Raw genomic sequence first — 16,574 nt, 5'->3', positions numbered from 1 at the left:
ATATTTATTTCCGTTTCCGTTACTACTAAAAGTAATTTGTTTATTTAAAATCGAAATAAAAACAAAATATGGCAAATAACATAACAAAGCAAAGATTAGAGAAGAAATCGAATAAAAATTCTGCATAGATTTTGAAATAAAGACAAATCATACGAACTGTTGCGATTTCGAATGTATTTTTTTTAATAAGTTGACTTTGGCAACAACCTCGAAAAAAAAATTAAATACCATTTACAACAGCAATAATAGTTCTACTCAACAACAAAATATGAATATAAAATAATATATATTTACTATTCTATCTTAAAAGCTTCGACGCAAATTTATTCTCTTTAATTATTTCATATTTTCCTGTTACTTTTACATTAACTTTTTGTTTTCGTTTTATTGTACAATTGTTTTCCTCTTTATTTGATTTTTTTTTTAATAATTTCCCTTGGTTTATATTCGTTTGGTTTGTTTGTTGTTTTGTTTGCAAAATATTTATTGTTTGTTTTTTTTTCGTTCAAATGGAATCAATTAATCAATGTAAACAAACAAGCTCTTCACAAGAAGTTACATTAAAATATTTTCAAATTCTTTCTGCAAGTAAAACAATGAACTTATGATGAGAACTCTTCGCCACCACCAAAGTGTGTTTATAAATTTAGATACAAAGTTATTTCAAAGTCTTTCACATACAACTGTGTTAGTTTGCTATACTCTTTGCGTTGCAGTGCAATTTTTGTTTTTCTTGTTTTGAATGACTATTCCTAATATGCAGGCCAGAGAGTTAAAATTGAATTGTTTGCAGAATTCAGCTTCAGTGGCATATTTGTCTATGTTGTACATACCTAATATACATATATTGCAAGTAGGTTGCGTTTTCATCAGTCGGTTCATTGTTGTTCAAGCGTTACAAAGTAAATGATTACAATATTTGTATCTTTGTTTAGATTTTGGTTTTAAAGACACGACAATCTGTAAAATAACACATAAACATTTTTCAATTACTACCAGCACAAGCAACTTGTTATCTTACTTTTTTGTAATCAAATTCAATTCTGAAAGAGTTCCTCTTTGGGCCCTACATTTCTCACATTGTTCGCCCTGTTTAATAACAAAAAACAAAAACAAAAAAAAAAAAAATAACAAAACAAATCAGAAACATCACACTCACAGACATAAACAGGATATCGTTTTATATAAATTTCTTGTTTATGTATACATATATTTGTTTTTTTTTTTTTCATTTACTTTTATAAACGCTATTTTTATTATTTTGATTTCTTTTAATAATTTTCTTTAATTTTTATTTTGTCCATAACAAAATTTTGTGAACACTATTTAATTCATTACTACTGTTAAGAGTATAAAACTAATGACAAGGATTTCATGAACTCCGTCTCAATTGAATTTTTGCAACGCAGAATTTTTTTGCATTTACATTTGACATCAAATTCAGATGGTATCAATACTTTATGAATATTTGTCTATTTACTACCTATGCTTAACAATATATTTGTTTGTTATTTCAGTTTTATTAGAATATATGTAATTTTAAAAGAAAAAAAAAACATATATATCAATTATTTTTCTTTTAAAACAAATTATTCTTTTATGGCCCCAAAGAGAACTTTTCTGAAACAAAACATCTTTCTGAAATTCGTGTGACTATTTTCAAATAAAAATGCAAAAAGTTGTTTTCTAGTTACGCCTTCTTCATTTCGATTACGTGTTTAGTTCGATTCCGATGTTTTTTTGTTTGGTTTTTGTTTCTTGTGAATTTCGTTCAATTTTATTTACATTTCCCACACTTACAACGAACATAAGATATTATAATTATTATTATTATTATTGTTAGCCATATGAAAATATTATTATTACAAAAGTTCACTCTCATAAACTTCGCATGCTAATTTTTTCAAAATTATATTTTTTATTATGCTAATACAAAGGAAGCAAGAAACTGCGCTTATGTTTAACCTTGTGACATATACGTATACATCTAGTTATACTGTAAAAATGGCTAATGCAATTTTATTCTTAAAAATAATCTCGTACTATTGCCACAATTTTTTGCAACACAACATAATTAAAAACTTCTTACTATTGTATTTTATATTTTATTTGGTATCCCGTTCACATGTAAACGTTCCTCAACACAATGGATTAGTTAGATTAGATTGTAGTTTATGCCCTGCCCTTACCTACATACTCGTACTACTCGGCTGTGGTTTTATGAGTGCGATAATTAATAGAGATAGGCGATGGGTAAATAACCAAAAGGTATTTACCCGGTAAATTGGGTAAATACCCGGGTATTTACCCATTTATACCCAAAAGCTGGGTATATATAATTTTGCAGATATCTTGGGTATACAAATATTTTCCAAACAATCTTTGATGATTTTGTATTCTTTGCATATAAACCTGATCTTCTGATTTCATAAAATCGCATTTAGTTCAAATTTTAAAAAATGCTCAAAAATGTTAATATATCAAAAAAAAAACTTTATATTCCATCTTGTTTTTTTTTTTTTTTTATTTTATAAGCATGTAACATACAACTTTTAAAAAATTTTGTACAATTTGCTAATTTTTGATCGAATTTAAATAACTACTACTATTATATTTATGCTTTTAAACAAAAAATGTACACCAAAAATTGGCAAATTTAAATTTTTTATGGCCCAATTGTTGTTTAGAAGTTAAAAAATTTTTAATGGTTTTGTTCAAAAGTTTAAAAGTTTTACTTTAATATCAGCAGACAGGCCCGATTTTCCGATTTCCTGCAGACAAACTAATATGCGACTTAAATAATTTTTGTTTGTATGAATTGTGCTGGAAAAACATAATTTAATAGGAATTCCCCTTTTTATCAATTGCATATTGCGACACAACACAAATCGGAATCAAAACGTCGCAAATCAAAACGACTAAAACTAGGTCGAAGAAATACATGGAAAGTCACACAATAGTGAAAAGTGTCGAAAAAATTCGAATAAAGTCAAAAAGTCGTTACAAGTCGAATTGGGAGTAAGTTACGAATATGACACTAAAATTTGTGTCCAAGTATCTAGGTGGCGCTTTACCTCCTAAAATCACCTCAAATAGGTTAATTGACCCATTATGAGAATATGGGACTCAAATGAAAGGTATTTGAGAGAAGAAAACGAATATCCAATTTTGGGGCCAAGTGTATGGGGCGATATGTGTGAGGGGCCATCGCACCCTCAAAAAGAAATCCTAATTTGCAAAAACGCTGGATTTTGGAGATGGCTGATGCGATTTAAGCTAAAATTTTTTGCACTCTAACCCCTAGAAACAAAAAATTGGTATCCATTGCTCCGGTGGTGTGTCTAGGGTTTCCCAGATTCCCAGAAATGCGTCTTTTATGGGTGCATTTAAAACTCTTAATTGACAGATCGGTCAATTATATCTAAATGGGCTCCGATCTGGGCCATATTCGCTTCGGATATGGGGAGGCTCAATATAACTCACCATTTAAAATTTCAGTGAAATCGAGTACTAAATGTGATTGTAAAAGCTTTAATATTCCAATTTTTAAATGCAGACCATAGACAACAATAGTATACCGCGCTTATTTTTGTTAATTGAAAAAAGGCAAAAGTCAACATTTTGATAATAAAAAACAGTCGAAAGTCAACTTTTTGATTATCAGAAAAAGTCGACTTTTGATTATCAAAAAAATTCGAAAAGTATACTTTTCAATTTCACTTTAGGTTCCTACACTCGACGCCTTTGCGCTAGCCCCTCACTCATTCCGTTATTTCCACATGCAAGACCGTAGTATGGCCAGGCAGTCGAACAGATCTCAGTCCCTGGTTCCTCAATATAGACCCCCCAGTCTCACTCTGTCCCCTAGTTATACACACAGAGAAAACTCTGTGTATTATGATCTTCCAGATGGCAATACCAGGGTCCCGTCAATGCGCCGCTGGCGACAGTGCCAGGCACTCAGCCATTGTGTCATCTTACCAAATTCGATCCGAAACCTCTTCCAATTCATTCAGGTTTCTGTCGCCACCTTGATTATCCCGCGCCAATCCTGTTATAGTTTCTAAATATCTGCCTGTACACTTCAACATAACATTTATCGTGGCACACAATTTTAAATGACAAATAAAGTTCATATTTTTCTAGCCGAAGGAGCACTTAGACTACCTCATGTTAAAAAATCGTGTTTTTCGGTCACGATATCCTAGCAGAATGTCATTTCTACTTAAAAGATGTGAATATGAATAGTTTTTAATGAGTTAAATTTACAAAGATCATCTGCCAGAACATTACCTCAAACTAATACCACTCATATCGTGCCACATTGTCGATCAATCAATGTGTAACGCGGCCAGGCGATACCTTTTTATACCCTCCACCATAGGATGAGGAGCATATAAATTTCGTCATTGCGTTTATTAAACAATTCAAAATTGCCCATGAACATTCCACATCAATGAGTGCTGTCCGATTCAAGTTTAAGCTCAATGATGAGGGGGCTCCTTTTTATAGCCGAGCTCGAACTGAGTGCCTCTTTGGGGATAAGTTTTTTTGCATGGTTGTCATTCCATTTTTATACCCTACACCACTACTGGTGTACAGGGTATTATAACTTGGTGCATGTTTTTTGTAACACTCAGAAGTAACAGAGCTAGACCCGTTGATAAGTATACCGATCGACTTAGAATCACTTTCTGATTCGATTTGTATCCGTCTGTCTGTCTATATATGTCCATTTTGAGCAATATTGCAATAATATGGTAATTTGTCAACCGATTCTCTTAAAATTTGACAGGAATGATTTTCTTATGACTCTCGGCTTACTAATGAGTTTCTTAGAAATCAGTTCAGATTTGGTAATATCTCCTTTATAAATATAAAAGGCAACCATATTTAGGGATGGGCCAATCCTTGTGTTGTAGTCTGCCAACTGGCAGCTCTATTGTAAAGCTTGACTTTTTCAAGTTATACCTTACTCAGAGCGTTGTGACATTTGTGTTGTGTACAGTAATTTAAAGGTTCATCTCGCCCAAAAAAAGGAATGAAATCGTGAACATTTTCGTACGATTATTTTTTACAACTTTCGACGTGGATTAACTTAACTACAGTACATCGATGAACTTAACTAAATTTTTGGCGATGAAGCTCCATCAAGGGTCAGTGTGAATTCAACTGAGGTCGTAGTTCACTCCAAGACGAATTTCGTGAAGGTCGTCCGAAATTAGTTGTTGTTCCAAAAACCATTGATGCTGTACACCAACTGATATTGCAAGATCGCCATGTGACCTATAGTGAGATTGAGATAACCTTAGGCATTAGTGGGATCAGCGTACGTTCAATATTGCATGAACATTTGGCCGTCAAATTTTGTTCGCGTTGGATCCCACACAATTTGTCAATCGCTTAAAAAAGGCTCGTCGTCGATTGGTCGAAAGAAATGCTCCAAAAATACGATCGCGGTGCTTCAAAACACGTCTATGACATCGTGACAGGCGATGAATCGTGGATTTACGCGTATGAGCCCGAAAGTAAACAGTAGTTGACTGTATGGTTGTTTCAAAATGAGCCAAATCCAACAAAAGCTTCTCGCGCATGAAGCACTTCCGAGCAAATGATCGCCTGTTTTTTCGAAAAAACTGGTCAAGTCGCAATCGTACCACTAGAACAATGCAGAACAGTCAATTCTGAGTGGCACACAATTATTTGTTTGCCAGTTGTCTTCCAAGAAACCAGGAAAACCAACCGCCGAAGACGGACCACTCTTCACCACGACAATGTGACAATATGAGAGCTCGCACATCGGCTTAAACAACTGCACTTTTGAGCACTCAAAACATCGTTTTGATGAGTCATCCACCGTATAGTCCTGACTTGGCACCGAATGACTTCTGTTATTCCCGTACGCAAAAAATAAAAGAAAGATAAACCTGAAGAAGCGGTTGATGCGTTCAGAATGCTTGTGTTGCAGGTACCTCAAAATCAGAGTGGCAAAAGTGCTGCGACAATTGGTTCAAACGCATGCGAAAGTGTATAGATCTTAATGGGGAATATTTTGAAAAACAATAAAGCGATTTTCGATGGCTAATATTTGTTTTTGCGTTCTCTTATCCCGAAATATGAAAGGCAACCCTAGTACATATATCGTCCGATTTTCACTTCTAGAGCTAAGGCAACCGCATTTATTGACCAATCTTCCCAATCTTCTTTGCACAACGCTCTGCTTAACGGCAGCCGGTTGTACGTACCGGATTGACCCGTTGAAATCCTTTAACGACAAGGGCTGCCACCTCAGTGTACAACCCACTGCTACAACAACAATTACCACAATATTTAAGAAGTTTGGTCGAAATCGATTCAGATTTCGATATAGCTCCCATATATATCTTCGTCCACTTTTAATTTTGTCATTTTTCAACCGATTGTCACAAAAATAAGCATAAACAACTCTTTTAAAATAGATTACATTTTTGTTAAATTTTATAAAAATCGGTTCAGATTGATTTTTCTTCCATATACATCGCCCTATTTTCACTTACAGAGCGTAGTTATCAAAATTATAACATATTTGCTCGAAATTTGATACGGATACTATAACCCATTTGAAAACCTCCGCCGAGGCCCATCAAGATGGCTCAGATTTTGATAAAGCTCCCAAATGGAACTTATAGGGTAGATGTAGGATATAATATATAGTCGTCAACGCCGGACTTTTGCCTTTGCTTTCTGGTTTCAAATGGCATAGTATCTCACAAGTGTCGCCAGCATTAGGTGGAGGTTAACTAGCGCTGAAAATTTTTGCTGCGACATAGGCGGACATGCTAACATCGGCGCTACGGCGGCCTTCCGTTTTTGGTGTGTCTAGGGTTTCCCAGATTCCCAGAAATGCGTCTTTTATGGGTGCATTTAAAACTCTTAATTGACAGATCGGTCAATTATATCTAAATGGGCTCCGATCTGGGCCATATTCGCTTCGGATATGGGGAGGCTCAATATAACTCACCATTTAAAATTTCAGTGAAATCGAGTACTAAATGTGATTGTAAAAGCTTTAATATTCCAATTTTTAAATGCAGACCATAGACAACAATAGTATACCGCGCTTATTTTTGTTAATTGAAAAAAGGCAAAAGTCAACATTTTGATAATAAAAAACAGTCGAAAGTCAACTTTTTGATTATCAGAAAAAGTCGACTTTTGATTATCAAAAAAATTCGAAAAGTATACTTTTCAATTTCACTTTAGGTTCCTACACTCGACGCCTTTGCGCTAGCCCCTCACTCATTCCGTTATTTCCACATGCAAGACCGTAGTATGGCCAGGCAGTCGAACAGATCTCAGTCCCTGGTTCCTCAATATAGACCCCCCAGTCTCACTCTGTCCCCTAGTTATACACACAGAGAAAACTCTGTGTATTATGATCTTCCAGATGGCAATACCAGGGTCCCGTCAATGCGCCGCTGGCGACAGTGCCAGGCACTCAGCCACTGTGTCATCTTACCAAATTCGATCCGAAACCTCTTCCAATTCCAAAATTGCCCATGAACATTCCACATCAATGAGTGCTGTCCGATTCAAGTTTAAGCTCAATGATGAGGGGGCTCCTTTTTATAGCCGAGCTCGAACTGAGTGCCTCTTTGGGGATAAGTTTTTTTGCATGGTTGTCATTCCATTTTTATACCCTACACCACTACTGGTGTACAGGGTATTATAACTTGGTGCATGTTTTTTGTAACACTCAGAAGTAACAGAGCTAGACCCGTTGATAAGTATACCGATCGACTTAGAATCACTTTCTGATTCGATTTGTATCCGTCTATCTGTCTATATATGTCCATTTTGAGCAATATTGCAATAATATGGTAATTTGTCAACCGATTCTCTTAAAATTTGACAGGAATGATTTTCTTATGACTCTCGGCTTACTAATGAGTTTCTTAGAAATCAGTTCAGATTTGGTAATATCTCCTTTATAAATATAAAAGGCAACCATATTTAGGGATGGGCCAATCCTTGTGTTGTAGTCTGCCAACTGGCAGCTCTATTGTAAAGCTTGACTTTTTCAAGTTATACCTTACTCAGAGCGTTGTGACATTTGTGTTGTGTACAGTAATTTAAAGGTTCATCTCGCCCAAAAAAGGAATGAAATCGTGAACATTTTCGTACGATTATTTTTTACAACTTTCGACGTGGATTAACTTAACTACAGTACATCGATGAACTTAACTAAATTTTTGGCGATGAAGCTCCATCAAGGGTCAGTGTGAATTCAACTGAGGTCGTAGTTCACTCCAAGACGAATTTCGTGAAGGTCGTCCGAAATTAGTTGTTGTTCCAAAAACCATTGATGCTGTACACCAACTGATATTGCAAGATCGCCATGTGACCTATAGTGAGATTGAGATAACCTTAGGCATTAGTGGGATCAGCGTACGTTCAATATTGCATGAACATTTGGCCGTCAAATTTTGTTCGCGTTGGATCCCACACAATTTGTCAATCGCTTAAAAAAGGCTCGTCGTCGATTGGTCGAAAGTAATGCTCCAAAAATACGATCGCGGTGCTTCAAAACACGTCTATGACATCGTGACAGGCGATGAATCGTGGATTTACGCGTATGAGCCCGAAAGTAAACAGTAGTTGACTGTATGGTTGTTTCAAAATGAGCCAAATCCAACAAAAGCTTCTCGCGCATGAAGCACTTCCGAGCAAATGATCGCCTGTTTTTTCGAAAAAACTGGTCAAGTCGCAATCGTACCACTAGAACAATGCAGAACAGTCAATTCTGAGTGGCACACAATTATTTGTTTGCCAGTTGTCTTCCAAGAAACCAGGAAAACCAACCGCCGAAGACGGACCACTCTTCACCACGACAATGTGACAATATGAGAGCTCGCACATCGGCTTAAACAACTGCACTTTTGAGCACTCAAAACATCGTTTTGATGAGTCATCCACCGTATAGTCCTGACTTGGCACCGAATGACTTCTGTTATTCCCGTACGCAAAAAATAAAAGAAAGATAAACCTGAAGAAGCGGTTGATGCGTTCAGAATGCTTGTGTTGCAGGTACCTCAAAATCAGAGTGGCAAAAGTGCTGCGACAATTGGTTCAAACGCATGCGAAAGTGTATAGATCTTAATGGGGAATATTTTAAAAAACAATAAAGCGATTTTCGATGGCTAATGTTTGTTTTTGCGTTCTCTTATCCCGAAATATGAAAGGCAACCCTAGTACATATATCGTCCGATTTTCACTTCTAGAGCTAAGGCAACCGCATTTATTGACCAATCTTCCCAATCTTCTTTGCACAACGCTCTGCTTAACGGCAGCCGGTTGTACGTACCGGATTGACCCGTTGAAATCCTTTAACGACAAGGGCTGCCACCTCAGTGTACAACCCACTGCTACAACAACAATTACCACAATATTTAAGAAGTTTGGTCGAAATCGATTCAGATTTCGATATAGCTCCCATATATATCTTCGTCCACTTTTAATTTTGTCATTTTTCAACCGATTGTCACAAAAATAAGCATAAACAACTCTTTTAAAATAGATTACATTTTTGTTAAATTTTATAAAAATCGGTTCAGATTGATTTTTCTTCCATATACATCGCCCTATTTTCACTTACAGAGCGTAGTTATCAAAATTATAACATATTTGCTCGAAATTTGATACGGATACTATAACCCATTTGAAAACCTCCGCCGAGGCCCATCAAGATGGCTCAGATTTTGATAAAGCTCCCAAATGGAACTTATAGGGTAGATGTAGGATATAATATATAGTCGTCAACGCCGGACTTTTGCCTTTGCTTTCTGGTTTCAAATGGCATAGTATCTCACAAGTGTCGCCAGCATTAGGAGGAGGTTAACTAGCGCTGAAAATTTTTGCTGCGACATAGGCGGACATGCTAACATCGGCGCTACGGCGGCCTTCCGTTTTTGTCTGAAAATTTACATGAGGTATTTTGTTATGACTTCCAACAACTGTGTCAAGTATGGCCGGTTCATAACCTGATATAGCTCCCATATAAACCGATCTCAGATTTTGACTCCTTGAGAAAAATAAGTCTGCGGATATCAGCAAACACTGTCTGCTGACATTAAATTTAAAAAAATAATTTTGAACTTCTTAACAACAATTGAGGTATTTGCTATAAGCAAATGTTTCTACATGGCAAAGTACCACATTTGGTGTATACTAATAAAAAATTGGAGTTTGGTGTATACTAATAAAAAAGTGCCAATTTTAGGCGTTAATTGTTTTGTTTAAAAGCATACATATAATAATAGTAGCATTTTGTCTGATGTTATTTAAATTCGTGAAAAAAAAGTTATAGAAAATTGGAATAAACGCAAAGTTATATGCTGGTAAAATTGAAAGATTAGAGGGAATATAAAAAATTTTGAAATATTTAATATATTTTCACAGACTTTCTGCTGTTACAGCAAACATGTTTACTTTTTTTACTAAAAAATTTCTCTGGATGTAGAGGGCGCAATTACGAGTTTTATCCGATTTGCCTGACATTTTGCATAAAGTGTTTTGTTTTGACTTCCAACAGCCGTGCCAAATATGGTCTTAATCGGTTTATAACCTGATATAGATCCTATATAAACCGATGTCCTGTTTATATTTCTCGGGCCTCTAGGGGGTGCAATTCTTATCCGATTTGTCTGAAATTCTGTACAACGACTACTTCTGTGACCTTAAATGCCAAATATGGTCTGAATTGGTCCATAACCGATCTCCCGAGCCCCCATAAGGTGCGATTCTTATCTGATTTAGCTGAAAATTTGAACGATGACTTCTACTATGGTCTTTAACATCCAAATCAATTATGGCCCGAATCGGTCCATAACTTGATATAGCATAAATCGCGCAAAGAAATTGACAAATGCGATCCATGGTGGGGGTATATAAGACTCGGCCAGGCTGAACTTAGCACGCTTTAACTTGTTTTTTGTAAAAAGTCGGTCTTGAACCAATATAAGGCGCATTTACTATTACGACAGAATAAATTGCTTTAGAACCCCCAACATCTGTAGCAAATTTGGTGCAAATATGACCATATTATAAATAACTGTCATATACCGATCGTCCGATGTAGGGTATTGAGCCAAACAAGGGGCAAAATGTAGCAAGGAGTTGTATAAGACATCTTGAAATCTATGGTGAATACGGTCCAGATTGAATTGGATTTCAATACTGTAATTTTAACATTTCAATTATGAATAAGTGTTCTCTCTTTATCCATCATGTCAAAATCATATCAGGTCTTCTTTGACGTCGCGACGGTGGCCATTGAATTTCGCCTTTAGCGATATCCCAATCCGGTTTTTCTTTCACTGTGGTGATGTTTATCAGAGCGCGAAGTTCGTTTGTTGTCAAGACGTTGGACTTATATATGCGCAGTATAAACACGTTTTATGGTCAGCTTACGAATGCCTGAATGGCAGAGTTTCTCATACAAGTCGGTGTTATGCCCCATGCTGTAAATCCGAAGAACAAGACTGATTTTACTCTGCTACTATATGAACGAGGTTTGCTTTGGCGACTGATGTTGTCTTGTGCATTGCTTGAAAACTGGTCCTTGCTTTATTTGTACGGATCTGAATGTCGGGGCTGTAACAGTGCTTTATGTTTACTTTCTAGTACTGCGGCGGGTCTCAACATCCATAAAAGAACTGAAGAAGAAGTTACTTATTGCAATGTCTTCAAAGATGGCACAAACGGCCTATATTTTGATGAAGCTTACATATAACCTAATTAGCCGATATGACCCCTTGAGAGCACAGTTCAAATTTGGTATAACAGTTTATTTATAGGCCGTCATAATGTATGTCATAAGCCCCAATAAATAAATGTTTGAACAATTCATAAAAAATTAAAAAACGGCATTAAATTTTCCCGGGTCAAGTTTTCTATACCCTGTATTCTCTATGAACTGATTCAAGTTAAAAACGATAGTATTAATGCCTTTGGAAGATGTTTCAGGTTGTGTAAAATTTCCACACCCAGAGATATTAGTTTGCTGATATCAGCAAACGCAATTTACACATTTTTGAAATAATTCTGAAGTTTTTAGCAAAACCTTGTTGCTGTCTCATTTTCAGCTTTTCGGATAGCAATAAATTTCCTGTAATGACTAAATAAAGTAAAGTAAAGTCTCATTTGCAGCAGATTTTCTGTTTACCTACAAATTTCTTTGAGTGCAATATGACACTGGCCTACGTAGAACGCGCTTAAAGTTGAGAAGAGATGTTCTTTTGTTCGTCGATCGAATCTTTAACAAAAACGATCTAGTATCACATTCGAACCACTTATTAGAAATTGGAGGAAGTTTTGTCTTGCTGTATGCTCAAGAGCCTTTTAAATAATAGTTGATTAAAGTATATTTTACAGGGACAAAAACGTATGTAAAGAACCCGTCGATGCATTCAAAAAATTCAAACGGATGTACAGTGCCCAGCCACGATATGTAGAAGCATTGAATTATATTCATCGCGTAAAAAATGAGATATTGAGCTGAGGTTTGGCACAGTTCCCTATATATGGAATATAATAGTGGCTAAATATACCGATCTCCCGATTTAGGGTCTTCACGCCATGTAAAGTGTATTTTTATTTTAACCCATTAAACTCAGCATATTCAGTCTATATAGGACATCCTTGGCGACCACATATGCATTATCAGCTATATAGAGCTGCCTCTAGATCCTAACCCAATATGGTTTTAATCGGACCATAGATCGATATCATAATTAAGGGTTTTTGTCGATGTCCGAATTTATTACCCGGTTTCGCTGAAATTCAGAGCATTGAGTTGTATTGACCCCCTCATGTCCTTGTCGAGTATGGTCTAGGCCGAACCGTAGTTGATTTCATATTTTGAGCTTATAAAAGGCGCCCTATTTAGCTGAAATCTGGAATAGTTGTTTTAATCCCTTCGACATTTTTGCCGAATATGCCCTCATCTGGCCGTAATTGGACATATCTGCCATTTAGATCAATCTGCCGTTGCAGCGTATTGAGCATGAGCATTATTTATCCGATTTCAAAAAAAAAAAATTGGTACATTGAGATGTACTGGTCTCCTTTGAATCCGGTTATAGTTGGCCACCGTAGCGCAGAGGTTAGGATGTCCACCTATGACGCTAAACGCCTGGGTGGCGAGACCATCAGAAAAAATGTTCAGCGGTGGTTTTCCCCTCCTAATGCTGGCAACAATTGTGAGGTAATATGCCATGCAAAACTTCTCTCCAAAGAGGTGTCGCACAGGCCGTTCGGACTCGGCTATAAAAAGGAGGCCCCTTATCATTGAGCTTAAATTTGAATCGGACTGCACTCATTGATATGTGAGAAGTTTGCCCCTGTTCCGTAGTGGAATGTTCATGGGCAAAATTTGCATTTTACCATCGGTTGGGGGTATACTAATCTAGTCGCTCCATTTGTAACACCTCGAAATATTGATCTAAGACCCCATAAAGTATACATATTTTTGATTGTCTCGACATTTTAAGTCGATCTAGCCACATCCGTCCGTCCGTCCATCTGTCGAAATCACGATAGCGTTCAAACGCGTAAAGCTAACCGCTTGAAATTTTGCACAGATTTTAAATATTGATGTAGGTTTTTGGGGATTGCGAATGGGCCATATCGGTTTAGATTTGGATATAGCTCCTATATAAGCCGATCCTCCGATTTTACTTCTTGAGCCCCTGGAAGTCGCAATTTTTGTCCGACTTGGCTAAAGTTTTGCAGATAGTGTTCTGTTATGACTGATGATTTATCCGATTTAGGTAAAATTTTGTCCATAGTGTTCTGTTACAACTTCCATCTGTGCCAATTACGGTCCGAATCGGTCTACAACCTGATAAAGCTCCCATGTAAACCGATCTCCCGATTCGACTTCTGAGCCCTTACAAGCCGCAATGTTTGTCCGATTTGGCTAAAATTTTGAATGTAGTGTCCTGTTATGACTTCCAACAACTGTACTAAGTAAAGTCCAAATCCGTCTACAACCTGGTATAGCTCCATATAAACCGATCTGCCGATTTGACTTCTTGATTCCTTACATTCCGCAATGTTTGTCCGATGTCGCTGAAATTTTGCATGCGGTGTTCTGCTACGACTTCCAACCACTGTGCTAAGTACGGTCCAAATCAGTCTATTATCCGATATTGCTCCCATATAAGCCGTTTTCTCGATTATCCGTGTTCGGCTCCTAGAAGCTTTAATTTTTGCTGGGTTAATAGAAGTTTGGTATGTAGAATAAAATTATTAAGTAAATTAAGTTTGTAAATGTTTAGCAGAATCCATGGTGGTGGGTTCCCAAGATTCGGCTCGGCCGAACTAAGCACGCTTTTACTACTCTTAAATAACTCTATATCCCTGCCCAATATTGTCTAAACCGAATCAAATTTGAATATAGCTGTCAAAAAGAATGATTTTCCGATTTAAGGTCTTAGACCTTTGACGTAAGTATCGGGTTTTCTAATAAGGTATTGATAACTTGTTATATGGCGTATATATTGGGTTGCCCAAAAAGTAATTGCGGATTTTTTAAAAGAAAGTAAATGCATTTTTAATAAAACTTAGAATGAACTTTAATCAAATATACTTTTTTTACACTTTTTTTCTAAAGCAAGCTAAAAGTAACAGCTGATAACTGACAGAAGAAAGAATGCAATTACGGAGTCACAAGCTGTGAAAATATTTGTCAACGCCGACTATATGAAAAATCCGCAATTAATTTTTGGGCAACCCAATATACCAACGAAATATGGGCGTAAATTCATTTTGTCATTCCGTTTGCTACACATCGAAATACCCATTTCCGACCCTATAAAGTATATATTCTTGATTGTCTTAACTATCTAAGATGATCTAGCCGTGTCCGTCCGTCTGTCCCTCTCTCTGTTGAAATCACGATACAATCTTTAAAAACAGAGATATTGATCTTAAGCTTTGCACAGATTCTTTTTTGGTCCATAGGCAGGTTAAGTTTGAAGATGGTCTATAGACCGATGCGCCGATTTAAGGTCTTAGGTCCATCAAAGCCACATTTATTATTCGATTTCGCTGAAATTTAGGACAGTGAGTTGTGTTAGGCCTCTCGACATTCTTGCTCAATACGGCCCAGATCGGTTCAGACTTGGATATAGCTGTAATGTATACCGATCTTCCTATTTAAGGTTATAGGCCCATAAAAGGTGAACTTATAAACCGATTTTGCTGAAATTCGACATTCGTACCGAGTATGGTTACGATCGGTCTATATTTCGAAATAACTGCCATATATGCCGATCTCTCGTTTTAAGTTCTTGGGACCATAACACCACTATTATTATTCGTTTTCGCTAAAATTTAACACAGTGGGCTTTTTGACATTCATGTTCAATATGGCCCAGATCGGTCTATATTTAGAAAGCCATATAAGCCGATCTTCCGATTTAAGGTCTTGGACCTGTAAAATGTGCAATTATTCTCCAATTTCACTGAAGTTTGGCACAGTGAACCCAGTTTAGCTCTTTGACATCCGTGCCTTATATAGTTCAGATCGATCTATATTTGAATACAGCTGCCATATACATATGCCGATCTCCCGATTAAAGCTTAGGCCCATAAATGGTGAATTTTTTTTAACCAATGAATTTGATGTAATGATTTGTGTTAGACCCTTCCTGGATATGGTGGAGATCAGTCTATATTTAAATATAGCTGGTATAGGTTTATAAATGGTGCATTTTTACCGCATTATGACGAAAGTTGGTTAATATGTATATCCGAGGTGGTGGGTATCCAAAGTTAGACACGGCCAAACTTTATGCATTTTTATTTGTTTTTTAAATAAATAGCTAACTATTTGAGATATTTAATAAAAAACTTTATTATCGGCTTGAAGAACAATCAAAACATTTATGAATAGAACTCGATTTCGTTCATATGGTCACCGCCGGCACGTTTGCATCTGTCAATACTTTAGACCGAATTTTCGATAACTTAGCCACACATTTCAGCCGAAACGGTCGCTATTTCCCGTTCAATGTTGGCTTTGAGCTCTTTCAACGTCGTCGGCTTGTTGTCATAGACCCATGATATATTTATTTACAGGTAGTGGCAGTTGCCCAACAACAAAATATTGAGTGCACTATCTGTCAAAATCAGTGAAAAGTACAACTCTGATTTTGAGTATGTTACTAATTCTCGCCCTTTTTCGTTGTTTGTGTGTGTCATGGTTCTTAACTATAATACTCACACACAACCAAAACTCGTTGACAGATAGTGGACTTCGCGAGAAAAAATTGTACTCAGCTGTTTACGGTACTTCCTGGTAAATATGTCATTTCATAGACCAATGACTTGACGTAGCTCCAAAGAAAATAGTCTAGAAGCGTCAAATCGCACGAACGAGGCGGCCAATCGACTGTGCTGTGTGGTACCGTCCTGTTGAAACTACATGTCGTCCAAGTCCATATCTTCCAATGCAGACCAAAAATAATCAGTGAACATGGTGCGGTAGCGTTGTCCATTCACGGTAACGTTACGATTGGCATCGTCGACGA

At 36.5% G+C, this 16,574-nt stretch overlaps 1 protein-coding gene and 1 long non-coding RNA gene across 2 annotated transcripts in view; one reads left to right on the top strand and one right to left on the bottom strand.

Annotated features, from left to right (window-relative positions):
* LOC106087780 (ankyrin-3) overlaps positions 1-16,574 on the top strand; it is a 202,317-nt gene that overhangs the window by 154,001 nt on the left and 31,742 nt on the right. The gene's annotated exons all lie outside the window — the stretch shown is intronic.
* On the bottom strand, positions 603-3,712 carry LOC106087783 (uncharacterized). Its single transcript, XR_001221320.2, has 3 exons — positions 3,484-3,712; positions 1,022-1,089; positions 603-960 (listed from the first exon to the last, which is right to left on the bottom strand). It is a non-coding gene; the product is annotated as an uncharacterized LOC106087783 (long non-coding RNA).

Source organism: Stomoxys calcitrans, chromosome 1, assembly GCF_963082655.1.
Source record: "Stomoxys calcitrans chromosome 1, idStoCalc2.1, whole genome shotgun sequence".
NCBI classification, from domain to species: Eukaryota; Metazoa; Arthropoda; class Insecta; order Diptera; family Muscidae; genus Stomoxys; species Stomoxys calcitrans.
The sequence above is the reverse complement of the archived record's forward strand: the minus strand, read 5'-3'. Positions and strand labels throughout refer to the sequence as shown.